Here is a 20,387-nt window from a genome sequence, read left to right as displayed (position 1 = left end):
CAAGGAAGGAGGGCACACCAGTGTCCCCCGTGGGTATGGAAATCAAGAATGTTTTTAATGAGCCCTTCTGCTGAAAGTGTATATCTCAGCCAATCGGTGGGGGAAAAGTTCTTGGATCAGAAATGGATGACCCCTTTCACTGCACTCTACACCATTGGTGCTCCCTGACTTCTAGCACAACTGGAGGAACAGCACAGGTGTTGGGAGTGCAGCACACTGAAGAATTCCCATATGTGTCAAGGAAGATATCTGCCATCACATCCTTCCTCACTGTGCCTCTCTCCGTTGGCATCCTTTCGCTTTCCTCTTTGATTTATGGCTATTGCAAAGAGTCTCAGGGTTGGAAACTTCACTGCTTGTGTTGATTCAACCTACGTTTCTGCCCCTGTTTAAGGTGGTACCATGCAACCTTGTGGTTTTGAGAACCCAAAACCAGGAAATATGCACACAAACCCTAAAGGGCCAAAGGCTACCAAAGTTATTCCCAAAGTGAAGCATGAGTGTCCAGCTCCTTCTTAATATGAGACCAAGGTATGGCTGGTTTGGTCACATGCATGGCTAATTGACTCTATGTCCCTTTTCCTTTTCAGTATCTCAGACGGCTCCTTCCTTGAAGGTAATTGCACCTTGCGCTTCTCTTCCTAAGACCTACACATGGCAGTAATTACACAGCTTTTATTTGATATCATTTTCCCAAACCCATCCAGCCTCCCACTGGATTGAGACATTCTCGTGAAACTACAGACATAGAGATGAAGGGTGCCAGGAAGAAGGATGTCAAGACTATTACATCAGGTACATTTTGCACTAGGAGTTCTTTGGAAAGGCGTCTATGGACACACCTGAAATGGTGGCATTATGTGAAAACCTCTGAAAGGCTCCCATTCCTGATTCTTTTGTATCCCCCATTGGAAGGGGAGATTGGATACAGAAAAGGCCAGTGTCAACGTGGGCATTCACGTTGGTACAAAATTGCCTTTATCAACGTGAGAAAAATACCATTCAAGGCAACCATTAACTCAGTGGTGGGTAAAACCCAAGATCCACTACTGGATTTAGGGATTTATAATCATGAATGAGGAAGCTTAGGCTAACGTGCTGCAGAGTTTCCAGATGTGCAGTGGACAGCTAGGCGGTAGTGTCAGGCTCCTGAGAGACTGAGCTCCATATTGGACTTGGACACAAAAATAGATGGTGAGCCAGTGAGACATGTGAAGAAGCCACGTAAAAACAATCAGATTGAGTGCTATCACGACACCCAGCGTGCTCTTTGATGGCTCACACCCATATTGTGCTCTATGCACGGATTTACTCAGTCAGTGACCTCCTCTTTCTGTGTGCTTTATTCTGCACTCACTTACTATGTTACCTCACTATACGTTTCCCCTCTCCTCTTTCCTATAGAAAAAGTATGGTATTATCAGGACATAGGCAATAGCTTCCTTGCATGGTCTCTCAGGCTGCCCATCCAAAGTTCCTCCTTCACGACACTGATGCCATCGACCCTATTCCTATTCATGCCTGTAATAGTCATTTTCAAGGGAGGGAATTGAACCCAGGACCTTGACATGCAAAGCAGTTTCTCTACCACTGAGCCTGAATGCCAGCTCTTCTGATTCATTGAGGACTTTGGCAATTCCAAGGCTCAGGACATCACACGCCAAACATGAAGAACACTTTCCTCAGTGTAGGCAGCTGAGCAGCACAGAAACCAGATGTTGGATACAAACACCTGAATCCTGTCCTCTAGTTCCTGTCCCATCTGATTGGATACGTTTTACAGACTTGTGAAATGATCCCCCATTCTAGGCACACAGATTTTTAGTTGAATTCACTTAAGAAGCTCATTGTTCCCTCGCACTGACGACTTCGTGTCCTCTACGTGTCTGCATACCTTCCCCCAGTCCAGGTGTGCATCCAAATTATATTCTACACAATCGCCACCAATTTCGCACAGGCCCCTCGCATTCCATGTACCCAGGGGATGTGTCACGTTGCTCTCGCTACACTGCACGTATGAGGCATGAACCTCGGTGTACCCACGTTGCCTTTATGCACTGATGTTTTATGCACGTGATGGTCCCAGTGTTGTCAAGTCAACTAGAAACCTTTCAGAGTGTAAATCGGGCCTCTCTCGGTGTATGCATCCCTGTCCCCTGTCCTTTCAGTCACTTGACACGACTCCAACTGTATTTGTTTTGAGCCATGCAGATGCCATTGAATCATGGTCTCTTTCTCTCCCTTGCAAATCCCTTCCTTGCTGTCACCATTTCCGACCCCTGGCTGCCCCCCATGCTCACTCATTGAGACACTGCTCTGGCCCTACCTGCAGGAACACCACCACATCTGAAGTCTTTTATCCACACTAGCACTTACCAGGAGCTCAGTCAACTATCAGGTCAAGTAAATCAAGACTCTTGGCAATGGTGACTGATACCATTGACTGAGGATGGGACCCATATTGTTGTTCCCTGCAATCCAGAAATCATGATGATCCAGAGCTCAGGGAATCATCCAGTGGAAAAACAAGTAAAGAGCTAGCCAAGGAGCAATGCAAGAAACAGCAGTCTGTGTACCTAGGAAATTTATGTCAGCTTCATCCAATGGTTTTCCTAATATCTGGCATAAGATCCCAAGGGAGGAAATCCGGTGGCAGAGTGTTTGCCAAGCATGCCAAAGTCCATGGGTCCCATTCCAGGTTCACTCACTCACACACAGTAGCAATGTAAGTAAAAAAATCAGCATTCAGCTGAAAGTGAAGCTGCACGTAAATGCATGTGTGGGAAAAGAGAAGTGAATTACTGTTAGAACTGTGTATTTCCATTAGGACACAGCATCCCTGTTCAGGATGTTCTAATTCATTTATGTAAATCTGCATATTTGTCAGCAGAAGCACATTTCCATGTGAAGGCAGAGGAAGCGGGCACAACCCTTGGTGGTTCCAAGAAGTGGAAGCCAAAGGTATGTAAACATGTTCATTTCCCTTCCTGGCTTCCCAACATTTGCCTTGCTCTACTAATGGACAGTAGGCCCCATGAAATTACCTCTCTGACTACTCTCATCAAGCCGAGATCATCACTGAATCCTTCGGTCTAAAAACACTTGGAAACTTTAAGAATGTGCAAACCATTTCAGAATTCATGGTACCTTATTGAACTAGTTGCTCCTTAGGTCTGAGGCCTAAAATTGCTTGGGGTTTTCTGCTTCCATTTGGATAACCTCCTGAAATGATCAATGACTTATGATCAAATATTAGACTGATTTAAGAGCTGGTTATTATGATGAACTCATGAAAAACACCAATGGCCACCGAATGGACTCATGTTCAAGGGTGGTCCCTACTTGTGGCCCAAAAGGTTAGGATTATACTACTAGCCTCTAACCAAGGGCCATGGATTTCAATAGGCCTTGTCTTCAGTGTCTATTCCCCATTAGAGAACTGGGTCAATTCTGGAACACAGCTTCCTGAGCATTCAGGCAAGAGAGCCATGAGAAAACGGGGGAAGGGGCAAGAATAGGAAAGGCAGATGTTAAAATATTACTGTTGGCACAAGAATAGGATCTTGTGTCTCCAAGATCCAAGAAACTACCCCAAAGGCTTGCAGAAGTAATAAACAAATTGACCAAAATAGCAGGATAGGAAATGAATATTTAAAAACAAAGAAAGAAAGAAAGAAAGAGAAAGAAAAAAAGAAAGGGAAAGAAAGAAAGAAAAGAAAGACACCTGTGCTTTCCCATAGACCCACATTGAATGTTCGGACTATGCAATCAGGAAAGGCATTTTCATTCCCATGATATTCTGAGTTGCCCTGCTAGATTCCTCCGCACTCTTTTTGTGCCTGTCTCCTGGCCTATTCAATTTTCATGCACCAGGGCGTCTTGAAAATGTGTACTCAAAATCACTTTTATGCCTTGGTACCCTGTTCTGTCACTGTTTGCTTTTTGACTACAACGTGCTGCCTACACAACCACATCATTAAGCCCAAGTCAGGTAAATGCAAAATGGAGAAATCTTTCTCTCCCTAATTTGGCATCACATGCGAAGGATGAGTCTTCCTCTCGGTAAAAATTTCCCCAAAGGTTTTTTAGATTGCAAAAGTTTTTGTTCAGCTAAGGAGCCCCAGGTAATGCTGTTCTGTTTCCCTTCAGCATAGCATAATTCAAATTCTTACAAACCAACGTGATTCTATCCCAAATGTCCTGTCATCAGAATGTTGCCTGTGTGTAATGCTGGCTGATATCCGAATTTGTCAGAATGTGTTCGAGTATATTTTAAATATCATTCTCTCCTTTATGCTAGAAAACGTTGAGTCGGGTTAGGTGTTACAGGAGTAGTATGTCTGCGCAGTTTCGCGCATCATATCGTATGTTTTGGGAGGATGTGTTTCTTCTGTGGTGGTGTTCTCCTTTCAGAGTCAGTAGCCATGTGAAGATGAAAGTTGGTCTTCGTGGGGGAGGATATATGAAGTTCTCTTTTCAATCGTTCAATTTTGGAAGATTAGACTTGTCTAGTTTTTTAATCCTTACTGACGTGCACAGCCCAAGCGACATGTCTGCTTTATAATGCTGATTCAGAATGGGTTATTGATATGAATTTTAAAGGATATCAATTTTGATATTAATTTTGCCAGAGAGTCTCTGAGATTTGCTCAGGAGAGAACTTGGATGGTTCCTCTGAGGATATGCTTGAAAAGGAAGCCCATACTCTGGAAGGTAAGAGCCTTTATATTTTTCATATAAAAAGTTACAGTGGACAGCATATTTATTTCAATCCTAAGCAGCAGTCTATTTGAATAGTGGAAGACAGGAATCTACTGAGTAGTGGAAGGTAACAATGGGTACATCTCCTGCCTTTGGAGGGACAGGTAACATCCAGAGTGTCATGAGGTGATTGGAACCAATGATTCAAAACCTGAGCAGACTAAGGCTGGGAAACCCTGGAGGGGACAGTAGAAGGTGGATTGAAGAAGGAGCAAAACAGAGTACAGGGAGTCAATGGAGAGAAAAGAAGCAAGCAGGTGTGCACCGTGAAGGGGGGAATCTCAGATGACTGGCTACAGAGAGAGAAAGAGAGAGACAGGGAGAGAAGCATATTAGAGATGCCAGAAAGCCTTGTGAGCTTCAGGGACCAAACTTGGCATGAGATGTAGTGCCAGTTGTTCCAATCTTCCTGTCTTCCTCCTGGAGAGAAAGGCATTCAGGAACTCAGTCCCAGGTCATGCAGAGCTACCTTGATGGACCACCCGTAAACTGACATGGTCCCACAGCCACAAACAGAATTGGACATCCTAAGAAATGCTGGTATTTTTTGGAGTACCCTCCTGGACTTGGGAAGTGTAGGGTTGGTTACGGATTGATCACCAAGGCCCCAGCCTGACCGAAGGTCCACTGCAAAAATTGACTCCTTATACATCTTTGATTTGGGGGACCTGGTAGAGAGGAGACTGTGGCTCGATTCCAAATAGGCAGTTGAAGTTGAAGAATTTAGGGTTGGACTCCCACAGACTGCATCTCTCCACTCCCGTGGGTCATCTGTTGGGGACCAGGTTCAAAATACGCACTGCAATTCGGCAGGTCTTGGATTCGGCATCTGTAATGGGTTCTAAGGTGATTCCAATGCTCCTGGCCCTCAGAGCACATTCTGAGGAGTCAGGGAATGGACTTCTCCTTAATGAAGCCTCAGTGAAGAGCCATGGGGAGATAGCTGAGGACCAAAGGAGACTTATGGAAGGCCAAGGATTTGCTTTCATCTCTGAGCATGGCTCTTGACAAGGGGGAAGGTCCTTGTAAGGTTATTTGAGAAAAAGAGTGAGTGGGAGAAATCCCTACAAAGACAATCAAGTGGACAATCAAGATGGAGACCACCATGGTCGAGGTTCTTTCTGAAAAGCAGAAGGGTAAGGGAAAGGAGGAAGGCAAGCAAGAAGTCAGCTGGGTACATTTGGAGAGTGTGATGAGGAAACAGGGAATGCATCTCAGCTGTTTTCAGTAGGTCTGCCTTCAAATGAAAACTGGGAGTACTGTCTGTCCCTAGATTATTCAAAGTAGAGGAGAATGGTACATGGAGTCAAACTAGAGCAAGTCATTTCCCTGTGCCGCACGTGCAGGCCTGGAGCCTGCATTTTGCAGTGATGTCAGTGGTTCAGAGGGGATGTCTATGATTGTAGAAGCACTGGCTTTTTTCAAAAAGACCGCTCTCATCTCCTTCCCTATTCTGGGCAGGGGGACATAGTGCGATGGAATCCAGAGCTTTTAGCAAGCTACAAATGTGCTCTAGTCCTGAGTGACTCCTGACCCTATTCAGAGCTCATTTTGTGAGACAGTCATTTCATGGAAATCCTTGAAAGATGACCAACATAGAGGAAAGCAGATTCGGTGGAAACTGAAGACTTGGGAGAGCTCATACTTTGAGTATCCAAAGACTTATTTTTCATGGGCCTTCCCACAAGTTATAAGTATGGAAAGTTATGGGAAGGAAAGACTTCTGCGATAACACAGTCGACCCTTTTCCCTTTGCTTTACCATACTTTGAGACTTTAATCTTACCATCCATTGTTTCCTAGAACTGAGTCCTCTGTCTTCTCCCGTGATTGCATCAAGAAAGCCCAAGTTGCCTAAAGCGGAGGATGCAAGGAAGGAGGGCACACCAGTGTCCCCCGTGGGTATGGAAATCAAGAATGTTTTTAATGAGCCCTTCTGCTGAAAGTGTATATCTCAGCCAATCGGTGGGGGGAAAGTTCTTGGATCAGAAATGGATGACCCCTTTCACTGCACTCTACACCATTGGTGCTCCCTGACTTCTAGCACAACTGGAGGAACAGCACAGGTGTTGGGAGTGCAGCGCACTGAAGAACTCCCATATGTGTCAAGGAAGATATCTGCCATCACATCCTTCCTCACTGTGCCTCTCTCCGTTGGCATCCATTCGCTTTCCTCTTTGATTTATGGCTATTGCAAAGAGTCTCGGGGTTGGAAACTTCACTGCTTGTGTTGATTCAACCTATGTTTCTGCCCCTGTTTAAGGTGGTACCATGCAGCCTTGTGGTTTTGAGAACCCAAAACCAGGAAATATGCACACAAACCCTAAAGGGCCAAAGGCTACCAAAGTTATTCCCAAAGTGAAGCATGAGTGTCCAGCTCCTTCTTAATATGAGACCAAGGTATGGCTGGTTTGGTCACATGCATGGCTAATTGACTCTATGTCCCTTTTCCTTTTCAGTATCTCAGACGGCTCCTTCCTTGAAGGTAATTGCACCTTGCGCTTCTCTTCCTAAGACCTACACATGGCAGTAATTACACAGCTTTTATTTGATATCATTTTCCCAAACCCATCCAGCCTCCCACTGGATTGAGACATTCTCGTGAAACTACAGACATAGAGATGAAGGGTGCCAGGAAGAAGGATGTCAAGACTATTACATCAGGTACATTTTGCACTAGGAGTTCTTTGGAAAGGCGTCTATGGACACACCTGAAATGGTGACATTATGTGAAAACCTCTGAAAGGCTCCCATTCCTCATTCTTTTGTATCCCCCATTGGAAGGGGAGATTGGATACAGAAAAGGCCAGTGTCAACGTGGGCATTCACGTTGGTACAAAATTGCCTTTATCAACGTGAGAAAAATACCATTCAAGGCAACCATTAACTCAGTGGTGGGTAAAACCCAAGATCCACTACTGGATTTAGGGATTTATAATCATGAATGAGGAAGCTTAGGCTAACGTGCTGCAGAGTTTCCAGATGTGCAGTGGACAGCTAGGCGGTAGTGTCAGGCTCCTGAGAGACTGAGCTCCATATTGGACTTGGACACAAAAATAGATGGTGAGCCAGTGAGACATGTGAAGAAGCCACGTAAAAACAATCAGATTGAGTGCTATCACGACACCCAGCGTGCTCTTTGATGGCTCACACCCATATTGTGCTCTATGCACGGATTTACTCAGTCAGTGACCTCCTCCTTCTGTGTGCTTTATTCTGCACTCACTATGTTACCTCACTATACGTTTCCCCTCTCCTCTTTCCTATAGAAAAAGTATGGTATTATCAGGACATAGGCAATAGCTTCCTTGCATGGTCTCTCAGGCTGCCCATCCAAAGTTCCTCCTTCACGACACTGATGCCATCGACCCTATTCCTATTCATGCCTGTAATAGTCATTTTCAAGGGAGGGAATTGAACCCAGGACCTTGACATGCAAAGCAGTTTCTCTACCACTGAGCCTGAATGCCAGCTCTTCTGATTCATTGAGGACTTTGGCAATTCCAAGGCTCAGGACATCGCACGCCAAACATGAAGAACACTTTCCTCAGTGTAGGCAGCTGAGCAGCACAGAAACCAGATGGTGAACACAAAAACCTGAATCCTGTCCTCTAGTTCCTGTCCCATCTGATTGGATACGTTTTACAGACTTGTGAAATCATCCCCCATTCTAGGCACACAGATTTTTAGTTGAATTCACTTAAGAAGCTCATTGTTCCCTCGCACTGACGACTTCGTGTCCTCTACGTGTCTGCATACCTTCCCCCAGTCCAGGTGTGCATCCAAATTATATTCTACACAATCGCCACCAATTTCGCACAGGCCCCTCGCATTCGATATACCCGGGGGATGTGTCACGTTGCTCTCGCTACACTGCACGTATGAGGCATGAACCTCGGTGTACCCACGTTGCCTTTATGCACTGATGTTTTATGCACGTGATGGTCCCAGTGTTGTCAAGTCAACTAGAAACCTTTCAGAGTGTAAATCGGGCCTCTCTCAGTGTATGCATCCCTGTCCCCTGTCCTTTCAGTCACTTGACACGACTCCAACTGTATTTGTTTTGAGCCATGCAGATGCCATTGAATCATGGTCTCTTTCTCTCCCTTGCAAATCCCTTCCTTGCTGTCACCATTTCCGACCCCTGGCTGCCCCCCATGCTCACTCATTGAGACACTGCTCTGGCCCTACCTGCAGGAACACCACCACATCTGAAGTCTTTTATCCACACTAGCACTTACCAGGAGCTCAGTCAACTATCAGGTCAAGTAAATCAAGACTCTTGGCAATGGTGACTGATACCATTGACTGAGGATGGGACCCATATTGTTGTTCCCTGCAATCCAGAAATCATGATGATCCAGAGCTCAGGGAATCATCCAGTGGAAAAACAAGTAAAGAGCTAGCCAAGGAGCAATGCAAGAAACAGCAGTCTGTGTACCTAGGAAATTTATGTCAGCTTCATCCAATGGTTTTCCTAATACCTAGCATAAGATCCCAAGGGAGGAAATCCGGTGGCAGAGTGTTTGCCAAGCATGCCAAAGTCCATGGGTCCCATTCCAGGTTCACTCACTCACACACAGTAGCAATGTAAGTAAAAAAATCAGCATTCAGCTGAAAGTGAAGCTGCACATAAATGCATGTGTGGGAAAAGAGAAGTGAATTACTGTTAGAACTGTGTATTTCCATTAGGACACAGCATCCCTGTTCAGGATGTTCTAATTCATTTATGTAAATCTGCATATTTGTCAGCAGAAGCACATTTCCATGTGAAGGCAGAGGAAGCGGGCACAACCATTGGTGGTTCCAAGAAGTGGAAGCCAAAGGTATGTAAACATGTCCATTTCCCTTCCTGGCTTCCCAGCATTTGCCTTGCTCTACTAATGGACAGTGGGCCTCATGAAATTACCTCTCTGACTATTCTCATCAAGCCGAGATCATCACTGAATCCTTCGGTCTAAAAACAGTTGGAAACTTTAAGAATGTGCAAACCATTTCAGAATTCATGGTACCTTATTGAACTAGTTGCTCCTTAGGTCTGAGGCCTAAAATTGCTTGGGGTTTTCTGCTTCCATTTGGAGAACCTCCTGAAATGATCAATGACTTATGATCAAATATTAGACTGATTTAAGAGCTGGTTATTATGATGAACTCATGAAAAACACCAATGGCCACCGAATGGACTCATGTTCAAGGGTGGTCCCTACTTGTGGCCCAAAAGGTTAGGATTATACTACTAGCCTCTAACCAAGGGCCATGGATTTCAATAGGCCTTGTCTTCAGGGTCTATTCCCCATTAGAGAACTGGGTCAATTCTGGAACACAGCTTCCTGAGCATTCAGGCAAGAGAGCCATGAGAAAACGGGGGAAGGGGCAAGAATAGGAAAGGCAGATGTTAAAATATTACTGTTGGCACAAGAATAGGATCTTGTGTCTCCAAGATCCAAGAAACTACCCCAAAGGCTTGCAGAAGTAATAAACAAATTGACCAAAAAAGCAGGATAGAAAATGAATATTTAAAAAGGAAGAAAGAAAGAGAAAGAAAAAAAGAAAGAAAGGGAAAGAAAGAAAGAAAAGAAAGACACCTGTGCTTTCCCATAGGCCCACGTTGAATGTTCGGACTATGCAATCAGGAAAGGCATTTTCATTCCCATGATATTCTGAGTTGCCCTGCTAGATTCCTCCGCACTCTTTTTGTGCCTGTCTCCTGGCCTATTCAATTTTCATGTACCAGGGCGTCTTGAAAATGTGTACTCAAAATCACTTTTATGCCTTGGTACCCTGTTCTGTCACTGTTTGCTTTTTGACTACAACGTGCTGCCTACACAACCACATCATTAAGCCCAAGTCAGGTAAATGCAAAATGGAGAAATCTTTCTCTCCCTAATTTGGCATCACATGCGAAGGATGAGTCTTCCTCTCGGTAAAAATTTCCCCAAAGGTTTTTTAGATTGCAAAAGTTTTTGTTCAGCTAAGGAGCCCCAGGTAATGCTGTTCTGTTTCCCTTCAGCATAGCATAATTCAAATTCTTACAAACCAACGTGATTCTATCCCAAATGTCCTGTCATCAGAATGTTGCCTGTGTGTAATGCTGGCTGATATCCGAATTTGTCAGAATGTGTTCGAGTATATTTTAAATATCATTCTCTCCTTTATGCTAGAAAACGTTGAGTCGGGTTAGGTGTTACAGGAGTAGTATGTCTGCGCAGTTTCGCGCATCATATCGTATGTTTTGGGAGGATGTGTTTCTTCTGTGGTGGTGTTCTCCTTTCAGAGTCAGTAGCCATGTGAAGATGAAAGTTGGTCTTCGTGGGGGAGGATATATGAAGTTCTCTTTTCAATCGTTCAATTTTGGAAGATTAGACTTGTCTAGTTTTTTAATCCTTACTGACGTGCACAGCCCAAGCGACATGTCTGCTTTATAATGCTGATTCAGAATGGGTTATTGATATGAATTTTAAAGGATATCAATTTTGATATTAATTTTGCCAGAGAGTCTCTGAGATTTGCTCAGGAGAGAACTTGGATGGTTCCTCTGAGGATATGCTTGAAAAGGAAGCCCATACTCTGGAAGGTAAGAGCCTTTATATTTTTCATATAAAAAATTACAGTGGACAGCATATTTATTTCAATCCTAAGCAGCAGTCTATTTGAATAGTGGAAGACAGGAATCTACTGAGTAGTGGAAGGTAACAATGGGTACATCTCCTGCCTTTGGAGGGACAGGTAACATCCAGAGTGTCATGAGGTGATTGGAACCAATGATTCAAAACCTGAGCAGACTAAGGCTGGGAAACCCTGGAGGGGACAGTAGAAGGTGGATTGAAGAAGGAGCAAAACAGAGTACAGGGAGTCAATGGAGAGAAAAGAAGCAAGCAGGTGTGCACCGTGAAGGGGGGAATCTCAGATGACTGGCTACAGAGAGAGAAAGAGAGAGACAGGGAGAGAAGCATATTAGAGATGCCAGAAAGCCTTGTGAGCTTCAGGGACCAAACTTGGCATGAGATGTAGTGCCAGTTGTTCCAATCTTCCTGTCTTCCTCCTGGAGAGAAAGGCGTTCAGGAACTCAGTCCCAGGTCATGCAGAGCTACCTTGATGGACCACCCGTAAACTGACATGGTCCCACAGCCACAAACAGAATTGGACATCCTAAGAAATGCTGGTATTTTTTGGAGTACCCTCCTGGACTTGGGAAGTGTAGGGTTGGTTACGGATTGATCACCAAGGCCCCAGCCTGACCGAAGGTCCACTGCAAAAATTGACTCCTTATACATCTTTGATTTGGGGGACCTGGTAGAGAGGAGACTGTGGCTCGATTCCAAATAGGCAGTTGAAGTTGAAGAATTTAGGGTTGGACTCCCACAGACTGCATCTCTCCACTCCCGTGGGTCATCTGTTGGGGACCAGGTTCAAAATACGCACTGCAATTCGGCAGGTCTTGGATTCGGCATCTGTAATGGGTTCTAAGGTGATTCCAATGCTCCTGGCCCTCAGAGCACATTCTGAGGAGTCAGGGAATGGACTTCTCCTTAATGAAGCCTCAGTGAAGAGCCATGGGGAGATAGCTGAGGACCAAAGGAGACTTATGGAAGGCCAAGGATTTGCTTTCATCTCTGAGCATGGCTCTTGACAAGGGGGAAGGTCCTTGTAAGGTTATTTGAGAAAAAGAGTGAGTGGGAGAAATCCCTACAAAGACAATCAAGTGGACAATCAAGATGGAGACCACCATGGTCGAGGTTCTTTCTGAAAAGCAGAAGGGTAAGGGAAAGGAGGAAGGCAAGCAAGAAGTCAGCTGGGTACATTTGGAGAGTGTGATGAGGAAACAGGGAATGCATCTCAGCTGTTTTCAGTAGGTCTGCCTTCAAATGAAAACTGGGAGTACTGTCTGTCCCTAGATTATTCAAAGTAGAGGAGAATGGTACATGGAGTCAAACTAGAGCAAGTCATTTCCCTGTGCCGCACGTGCAGGCCTGGAGCCTGCATTTTGCAGTGATGTCAGTGGTTCAGAGGGGATGTCTATGATTGTAGAAGCACTGGCTTTTTTCAAAAAGACCGCTCTCATCTCCTTCCCTATTCTGGGCAGGGGGACATAGTGCGATGGAATCCAGAGCTTTTAGCAAGCTACAAATGTGCTCTAGTCCTGAGTGACTCCTGACCCTATTCAGAGCTCATTTTGTGAGACAGTCATTTCATGGAAATCCTTGAAAGATGACCAACATAGAGGAAAGCAGATTCGGTGGAAACTGAAGACTTGGGAGAGCTCATACTTTGAGTATCCAAAGACTTATTTTTCATGGGCCTTCCCACAAGTTATAAGTATGGAAAGTTATGGGAAGGAAAGACTTCTGCGATAACACAGTCGACCCTTTTCCCTTTGCTTTACCATACTTTGAGACTTTAATCTTACCATCCATTGTTTCCTAGAACTGAGTCCTCTGTCTTCTCCCGTGATTGCATCAAGAAAGCCCAAGTTGCCTAAAGCGGAGGATGCAAGGAAGGAGGGCACACCAGTGTCCCCCGTGGGTATGGAAATCAAGAATGTTTTTAATGAGCCCTTCTGCTGAAAGTGTATATCTCAGCCAATCGGTGGGGGAAAAGTTCTTGGATCAGAAATGGATGACCCCTTTCACTGCACTCTACACCATTGGTGCTCCCTGACTTCTAGCACAACTGGAGGAACAGCACAGGTGTTGGGAGTGCAGCACACTGAAGAATTCCCATATGTGTCAAGGAAGATATCTGCCATCACATCCTTCCTCACTGTGCCTCTCTCCGTTGGCATCCTTTCGCTTTCCTCTTTGATTTATGGCTATTGCAAAGAGTCTCAGGGTTGGAAACTTCACTGCTTGTGTTGATTCAACCTACGTTTCTGCCCCTGTTTAAGGTGGTACCATGCAACCTTGTGGTTTTGAGAACCCAAAACCAGGAAATATGCACACAAACCCTAAAGGGCCAAAGGCTACCAAAGTTATTCCCAAAGTGAAGCATGAGTGTCCAGCTCCTTCTTAATATGAGACCAAGGTATGGCTGGTTTGGTCACATGCATGGCTAATTGACTCTATGTCCCTTTTCCTTTTCAGTATCTCAGACGGCTCCTTCCTTGAAGGTAATTGCACCTTGCGCTTCTCTTCCTAAGACCTACACATGGCAGTAATTACACAGCTTTTATTTGATATCATTTTCCCAAACCCATCCAGCCTCCCACTGGATTGAGACATTCTCGTGAAACTACAGACATAGAGATGAAGGGTGCCAGGAAGAAGGATGTCAAGACTATTACATCAGGTACATTTTGCACTAGGAGTTCTTTGGAAAGGCGTCTATGGACACACCTGAAATGGTGGCATTATGTGAAAACCTCTGAAAGGCTCCCATTCCTGATTCTTTTGTATCCCCCATTGGAAGGGGAGATTGGATACAGAAAAGGCCAGTGTCAACGTGGGCATTCACGTTGGTACAAAATTGCCTTTATCAACGTGAGAAAAATACCATTCAAGGCAACCATTAACTCAGTGGTGGGTAAAACCCAAGATCCACTACTGGATTTAGGGATTTATAATCATGAATGAGGAAGCTTAGGCTAACGTGCTGCAGAGTTTCCAGATGTGCAGTGGACAGCTAGGCGGTAGTGTCAGGCTCCTGAGAGACTGAGCTCCATATTGGACTTGGACACAAAAATAGATGGTGAGCCAGTGAGACATGTGAAGAAGCCACGTAAAAACAATCAGATTGAGTGCTATCACGACACCCAGCGTGCTCTTTGATGGCTCACACCCATATTGTGCTCTATGCACGGATTTACTCAGTCAGTGACCTCCTCTTTCTGTGTGCTTTATTCTGCACTCACTTACTATGTTACCTCACTATACGTTTCCCCTCTCCTCTTTCCTATAGAAAAAGTATGGTATTATCAGGACATAGGCAATAGCTTCCTTGCATGGTCTCTCAGGCTGCCCATCCAAAGTTCCTCCTTCACGACACTGATGCCATCGACCCTATTCCTATTCATGCCTGTAATAGTCATTTTCAAGGGAGGGAATTGAACCCAGGACCTTGACATGCAAAGCAGTTTCTCTACCACTGAGCCTGAATGCCAGCTCTTCTGATTCATTGAGGACTTTGGCAATTCCAAGGCTCAGGACATCACACGCCAAACATGAAGAACACTTTCCTCAGTGTAGGCAGCTGAGCAGCACAGAAACCAGATGTTGGATACAAACACCTGAATCCTGTCCTCTAGTTCCTGTCCCATCTGATTGGATACGTTTTACAGACTTGTGAAATGATCCCCCATTCTAGGCACACAGATTTTTAGTTGAATTCACTTAAGAAGCTCATTGTTCCCTCGCACTGACGACTTCGTGTCCTCTACGTGTCTGCATACCTTCCCCCAGTCCAGGTGTGCATCCAAATTATATTCTACACAATCGCCACCAATTTCGCACAGGCCCCTCGCATTCCATGTACCCAGGGGATGTGTCACGTTGCTCTCGCTACACTGCACGTATGAGGCATGAACCTCGGTGTACCCACGTTGCCTTTATGCACTGATGTTTTATGCACGTGATGGTCCCAGTGTTGTCAAGTCAACTAGAAACCTTTCAGAGTGTAAATCGGGCCTCTCTCGGTGTATGCATCCCTGTCCCCTGTCCTTTCAGTCACTTGACACGACTCCAACTGTATTTGTTTTGAGCCATGCAGATGCCATTGAATCATGGTCTCTTTCTCTCCCTTGCAAATCCCTTCCTTGCTGTCACCATTTCCGACCCCTGGCTGCCCCCCATGCTCACTCATTGAGACACTGCTCTGGCCCTACCTGCAGGAACACCACCACATCTGAAGTCTTTTATCCACACTAGCACTTACCAGGAGCTCAGTCAACTATCAGGTCAAGTAAATCAAGACTCTTGGCAATGGTGACTGATACCATTGACTGAGGATGGGACCCATATTGTTGTTCCCTGCAATCCAGAAATCATGATGATCCAGAGCTCAGGGAATCATCCAGTGGAAAAACAAGTAAAGAGCTAGCCAAGGAGCAATGCAAGAAACAGCAGTCTGTGTACCTAGGAAATTTATGTCAGCTTCATCCAATGGTTTTCCTAATACCTTGCATAAGATCCCAAGGGAGGAAATCCGGTGGCAGAGTGTTTGCCAAGCATGCCAAAGTCCATGGGTCCCATTCCAGGTTCACTCACTCACACACAGTAGCAATGTAAGTAAAAAAATCAGCATTCAGCTGAAAGTGAAGCTGCACGTAAATGCATGTGTGGGAAAAGAGAAGTGAATTACTGTTAGAACTGTGTATTTCCATTAGGACACAGCATCCCTGTTCAGGATGTTCTAATTCATTTATGTAAATCTGCATATTTGTCAGCAGAAGCACATTTCCATGTGAAGGCAGAGGAAGCGGGCACAACCCTTGGTGGTTCCAAGAAGTGGAAGCCAAAGGTATGTAAACATGTCCATTTCCCTTCCTGGCTTCCCAACATTTGCCTTGCTCTACTAATGGACAGTAGGCCCCATGAAATTACCTCTCTGACTACTCTCATCAAGCCGAGATCATCACTGAATCCTTCGGTCTAAAAACACTTGGAAACTTTAAGAATGTGCAAACCATTTCAGAATTCATGGTACCTTATTGAACTAGTTGCTCCTTAGGTCTGAGGCCTAAAATTGCTTGGGGTTTTCTGCTTCCATTTGGATAACCTCCTGAAATGATCAATGACTTATGATCAAATATTAGACTGATTTAAGAGCTGGTTATTATGATGAACTCATGAAAAACACCAATGGCCACCGAATGGACTCATGTTCAAGGGTGGTCCCTACTTGTGGCCCAAAAGGTTAGGATTATACTACTAGCCTCTAACCAAGGGCCATGGATTTCAATAGGCCTTGTCTTCAGTGTCTATTCCCCATTAGAGAACTGGGTCAATTCTGGAACACAGCTTCCTGAGCATTCAGGCAAGAGAGCCATGAGAAAACGGGGGAAGGGGCAAGAATAGGAAAGGCAGATGTTAAAATATTACTGTTGGCACAAGAATAGGATCTTGTGTCTCCAAGATCCAAGAAACTACCCCAAAGGCTTGCAGAAGTAATAAACAAATTGACCAAAATAGCAGGATAGGAAATGAATATTTAAAAACAAAGAAAGAAAGAAAGAAAGAGAAAGAAAAAAAGAAAGAAAGGGAAAGAAAGAAAGAAAAGAAAGACACCTGTGCTTTCCCATAGACCCACATTGAATGTTCGGACTATGCAATCAGGAAAGGCATTTTCATTCCCATGATATTCTGAGTTGCCCTGCTAGATTCCTCCGCACTCTTTTTGTGCCTGTCTCCTGGCCTATTCAATTTTCATGCACCAGGGCGTCTTGAAAATGTGTACTCAAAATCACTTTTATGCCTTGGTACCCTGTTCTGTCACTGTTTGCTTTTTGACTACAACGTGCTGCCTACACAACCACATCATTAAGCCCAAGTCAGGTAAATGCAAAATGGAGAAATCTTTCTCTCCCTAATTTGGCATCACATGCGAAGGATGAGTCTTCCTCTTGGTAAAAATTTCCCCAAAGGTTTTTTAGATTGCAAAAGTTTTTGTTCAGCTAAGGAGCCCCAGGTAATGCTGTTCTGTTTCCCTTCAGCATAGCATAATTCAAATTCTTACAAACCAACGTGATTCTATCCCAAATGTCCTGTCATCAGAATGTTGCCTGTGTGTAATGCTGGCTGATATCCGAATTTGTCAGAATGTGTTCGAGTATATTTTAAATATCATTCTCTCCTTTATGCTAGAAAACGTTGAGTCGGGTTAGGTGTTACAGGAGTAGTATGTCTGCGCAGTTTCGCGCATCATATCGTATGTTTTGGGAGGATGTGTTTCTTCTGTGGTGGTGTTCTCCTTTCAGAGTCAGTAGCCATGTGAAGATGAAAGTTGGTCTTCGTGGGGGAGGATATATGAAGTTCTCTTTTCAATCGTTCAATTTTGGAAGATTAGACTTGTCTAGTTTTTTAATCCTTACTGACGTGCACAGCCCAAGCGACATGTCTGCTTTATAATGCTGATTCAGAATGGGTTATTGATATGAATTTTAAAGGATATCAATTTTGATATTAATTTTGCCAGAGAGTCTCTGAGATTTGCTCAGGAGAGAACTTGGATGGTTCCTCTGAGGATATGCTTGAAAAGGAAGCCCATACTCTGGAAGGTAAGAGCCTTTATATTTTTCATATAAAAAATTACAGTGGACAGCATATTTATTTCAATCCTAAGCAGCAGTCTATTTGAATAGTGGAAGACAGGAATCTACTGAGTAGTGGAAGGTAACAATGGGTACATCTCCTGCCTTTGGAGGGACAGGTAACATCCAGAGTGTCATGAGGTGATTGGAACCAATGATTCAAAACCTGAGCAGACTAAGGCTGGGAAACCCTGGAGGGGACAGTAGAAGGTGGATTGAAGAAGGAGCAAAACAGAGTACAGGGAGTCAATGGAGAGAAAAGAAGCAAGCAGGTGTGCACCGTGAAGGGGGGAATCTCAGATGACTGGCTACAGAGAGAGAAAGAGAGAGACAGGGAGAGAAGCATATTAGAGATGCCAGAAAGCCTTGTGAGCTTCAGGGACCAAACTTGGCATGAGATGTAGTGCCAGTTGTTCCAATCTTCCTGTCTTCCTCCTGGAGAGAAAGGCGTTCAGGAACTCAGTCCCAGGTCATGCAGAGCTACCTTGATGGACCACCCGTAAACTGACATGGTCCCACAGCCACAAACAGAATTGGACATCCTAAGAAATGCTGGTATTTTTTGGAGTACCCTCCTGGACTTGGGAAGTGTAGGGTTGGTTACGGATTGATCACCAAGGCCCCAGCCTGACCGAAGGTCCACTGCAAAAATTGACTCCTTATACATCTTTGATTTGGGGGACCTGGTAGAGAGGAGACTGTGGCTCGATTCCAAATAGGCAGTTGAAGTTGAAGAATTTAGGGTTGGACTCCCACAGACTGCATCTCTCCACTCCCGTGGGTCATCTGTTGGGGACCAGGTTCAAAATACGCACTGCAATTCGGCAGGTCTTGGATTCGGCATCTGTAATGGGTTCTAAGGTGATTCCAATGCTCCTGGCCCTCAGAGCACATTCTGAGGAGTCAGGGAATGGACTTCTCCTTAATGAAGCCTCAGTGAAGAGCCATGGGGAGATAGCTGAGGACCAAAGGAGACTTATGGAAGGCCAAGGATTTGCTTTCATCTCTGAGCATGGCTCTTGACAAGGGGGAAGGTCCTTGTAAGGTTATTTGAGAAAAAGAGTGAGTGGGAGAAATCCCTACAAAGACAATCAAGTGGACAATCAAGATGGAGACCACCATGGTCGAGGTTCTTTCTGAAAAGCAGAAGGGTAAGGGAAAGGAGGAAGGCAAGCAAGAAGTCAGCTGGGTACATTTGGAGAGTGTGATGAGGAAACAGGGAATGCATCTCAGCTGTTTTCAGTAGGTCTGCCTTCAAATGAAAACTGGGAGTACTGTCTGTCCCTAGATTATTCAAAGTAGAGGAGAATGGTACATGGAGTCAAACTAGAGCAAGTCATTTCCCTGTGCCGCACGTGCAGGCCTGGAGCCTGCATTTTGCAGTGATGTCAGTGGTTCAGAGGGGATGTCTATGATTGTAGAAGCACTGGCTTTTTTCAAAAAGACCGCTCTCATCTCCTTCCCTATTCTGGGCAGGGGGACATAGTGCGATGGAATCCAGAGCTTTTAGCAAGCTACAAATGTGCTCTAGTCCTGAGTGACTCCTGACCCTATTCAGAGCTCATTTTGTGAGACAGTCATTTCATGGAAATCCTTGAAAGATGACCAACATAGAGGAAAGCAGATTCGGTGGAAACTGAAGACTTGGGAGAGCTCATACTTTGAGTATCCAAAGACTTATTTTTCATGGGCCTTCCCACAAGTTATAAGTATGGAAAGTTATGGGAAGGAAAGACTTCTGCGATAACACAGTCGACCCTTTTCCCTTTGCTTTACCATACTTTGAGACTTTAATCTTACCATCCATTGTTTCCTAGAACTGAGTCCTCTGTCTTCTCCCGTGATTGCATCAAGAAAGCCCAAGTTGCCTAAAGCGGAGGATGCAAGGAAGGAGGGCACACCAGTGTCCCCCGTGGGTATGGAAATCAAGAATGTTTTTAATGAGCCCTTCTGCTGAAAGTGTATATCTCAGCCAATCGGTGGGGGGAAAGTTCTTGGATCAGAAATGGATGACCCCTTTCACTGCACTCTACACCATTGGTGCTCCCTGACTTCTAGCACAACTGGAGGAACAGCACAGGTGTTGGGAGTGCAGCGCACTGAAGAACTCCCATATGTGTCAAGGAAGATATCTGCCATCACATCCTTCCTCACTGTGCCTCTCTCCGTTGGCATCCATTCGCTTTCCTCTTTGATTTATGGCTATTGCAAAGAGTCTCGGGGTTGGAAACTTCACTGCTTGTGTTGATTCAACCTATGTTTCTGCCCCTGTTTAAGGTGGTACCATGCAGCCTTGTGGTTTTGAGAACCCAAAACCAGGAAATATGCACACAAACCCTAAAGGGCCAAAGGCTACCAAAGTTATTCCCAAAGTGAAGCATGAGTGT

General features: G+C 44.8%; 2 long non-coding RNA genes across 2 annotated transcripts; both read left to right on the top strand.

Moving 5' to 3' along the window:
* The first annotated feature begins 676 nt into the window (after positions 1-676).
* On the top strand, positions 677-4,715 carry LOC308652889. Its single transcript, XR_014022924.1, has 3 exons — positions 677-795; positions 2,891-2,961; positions 4,632-4,715. It is a non-coding gene; the product is annotated as an uncharacterized lncRNA (long non-coding RNA).
* A 9,211-nt stretch (positions 4,716-13,926) lies between these two features.
* Positions 13,927-18,159, top strand: LOC308641959. The gene is made up of 3 exons (XR_014020472.1): positions 13,927-14,045; positions 16,141-16,211; positions 17,886-18,159. It is a non-coding gene; the product is annotated as an uncharacterized lncRNA (long non-coding RNA).
* Positions 18,160-20,387: the final 2,228 nt, after the last annotated feature.

This window comes from Spermophilus citellus, assembly GCF_964194105.1.
Source record: "Spermophilus citellus genome assembly, chromosome: 1".
NCBI lineage: Eukaryota > Metazoa > Chordata > Mammalia > Rodentia > Sciuridae > Spermophilus > Spermophilus citellus.
Note: the sequence above shows the minus strand (reverse complement) of the source record. Positions and strands in the feature narration are given on the sequence as shown.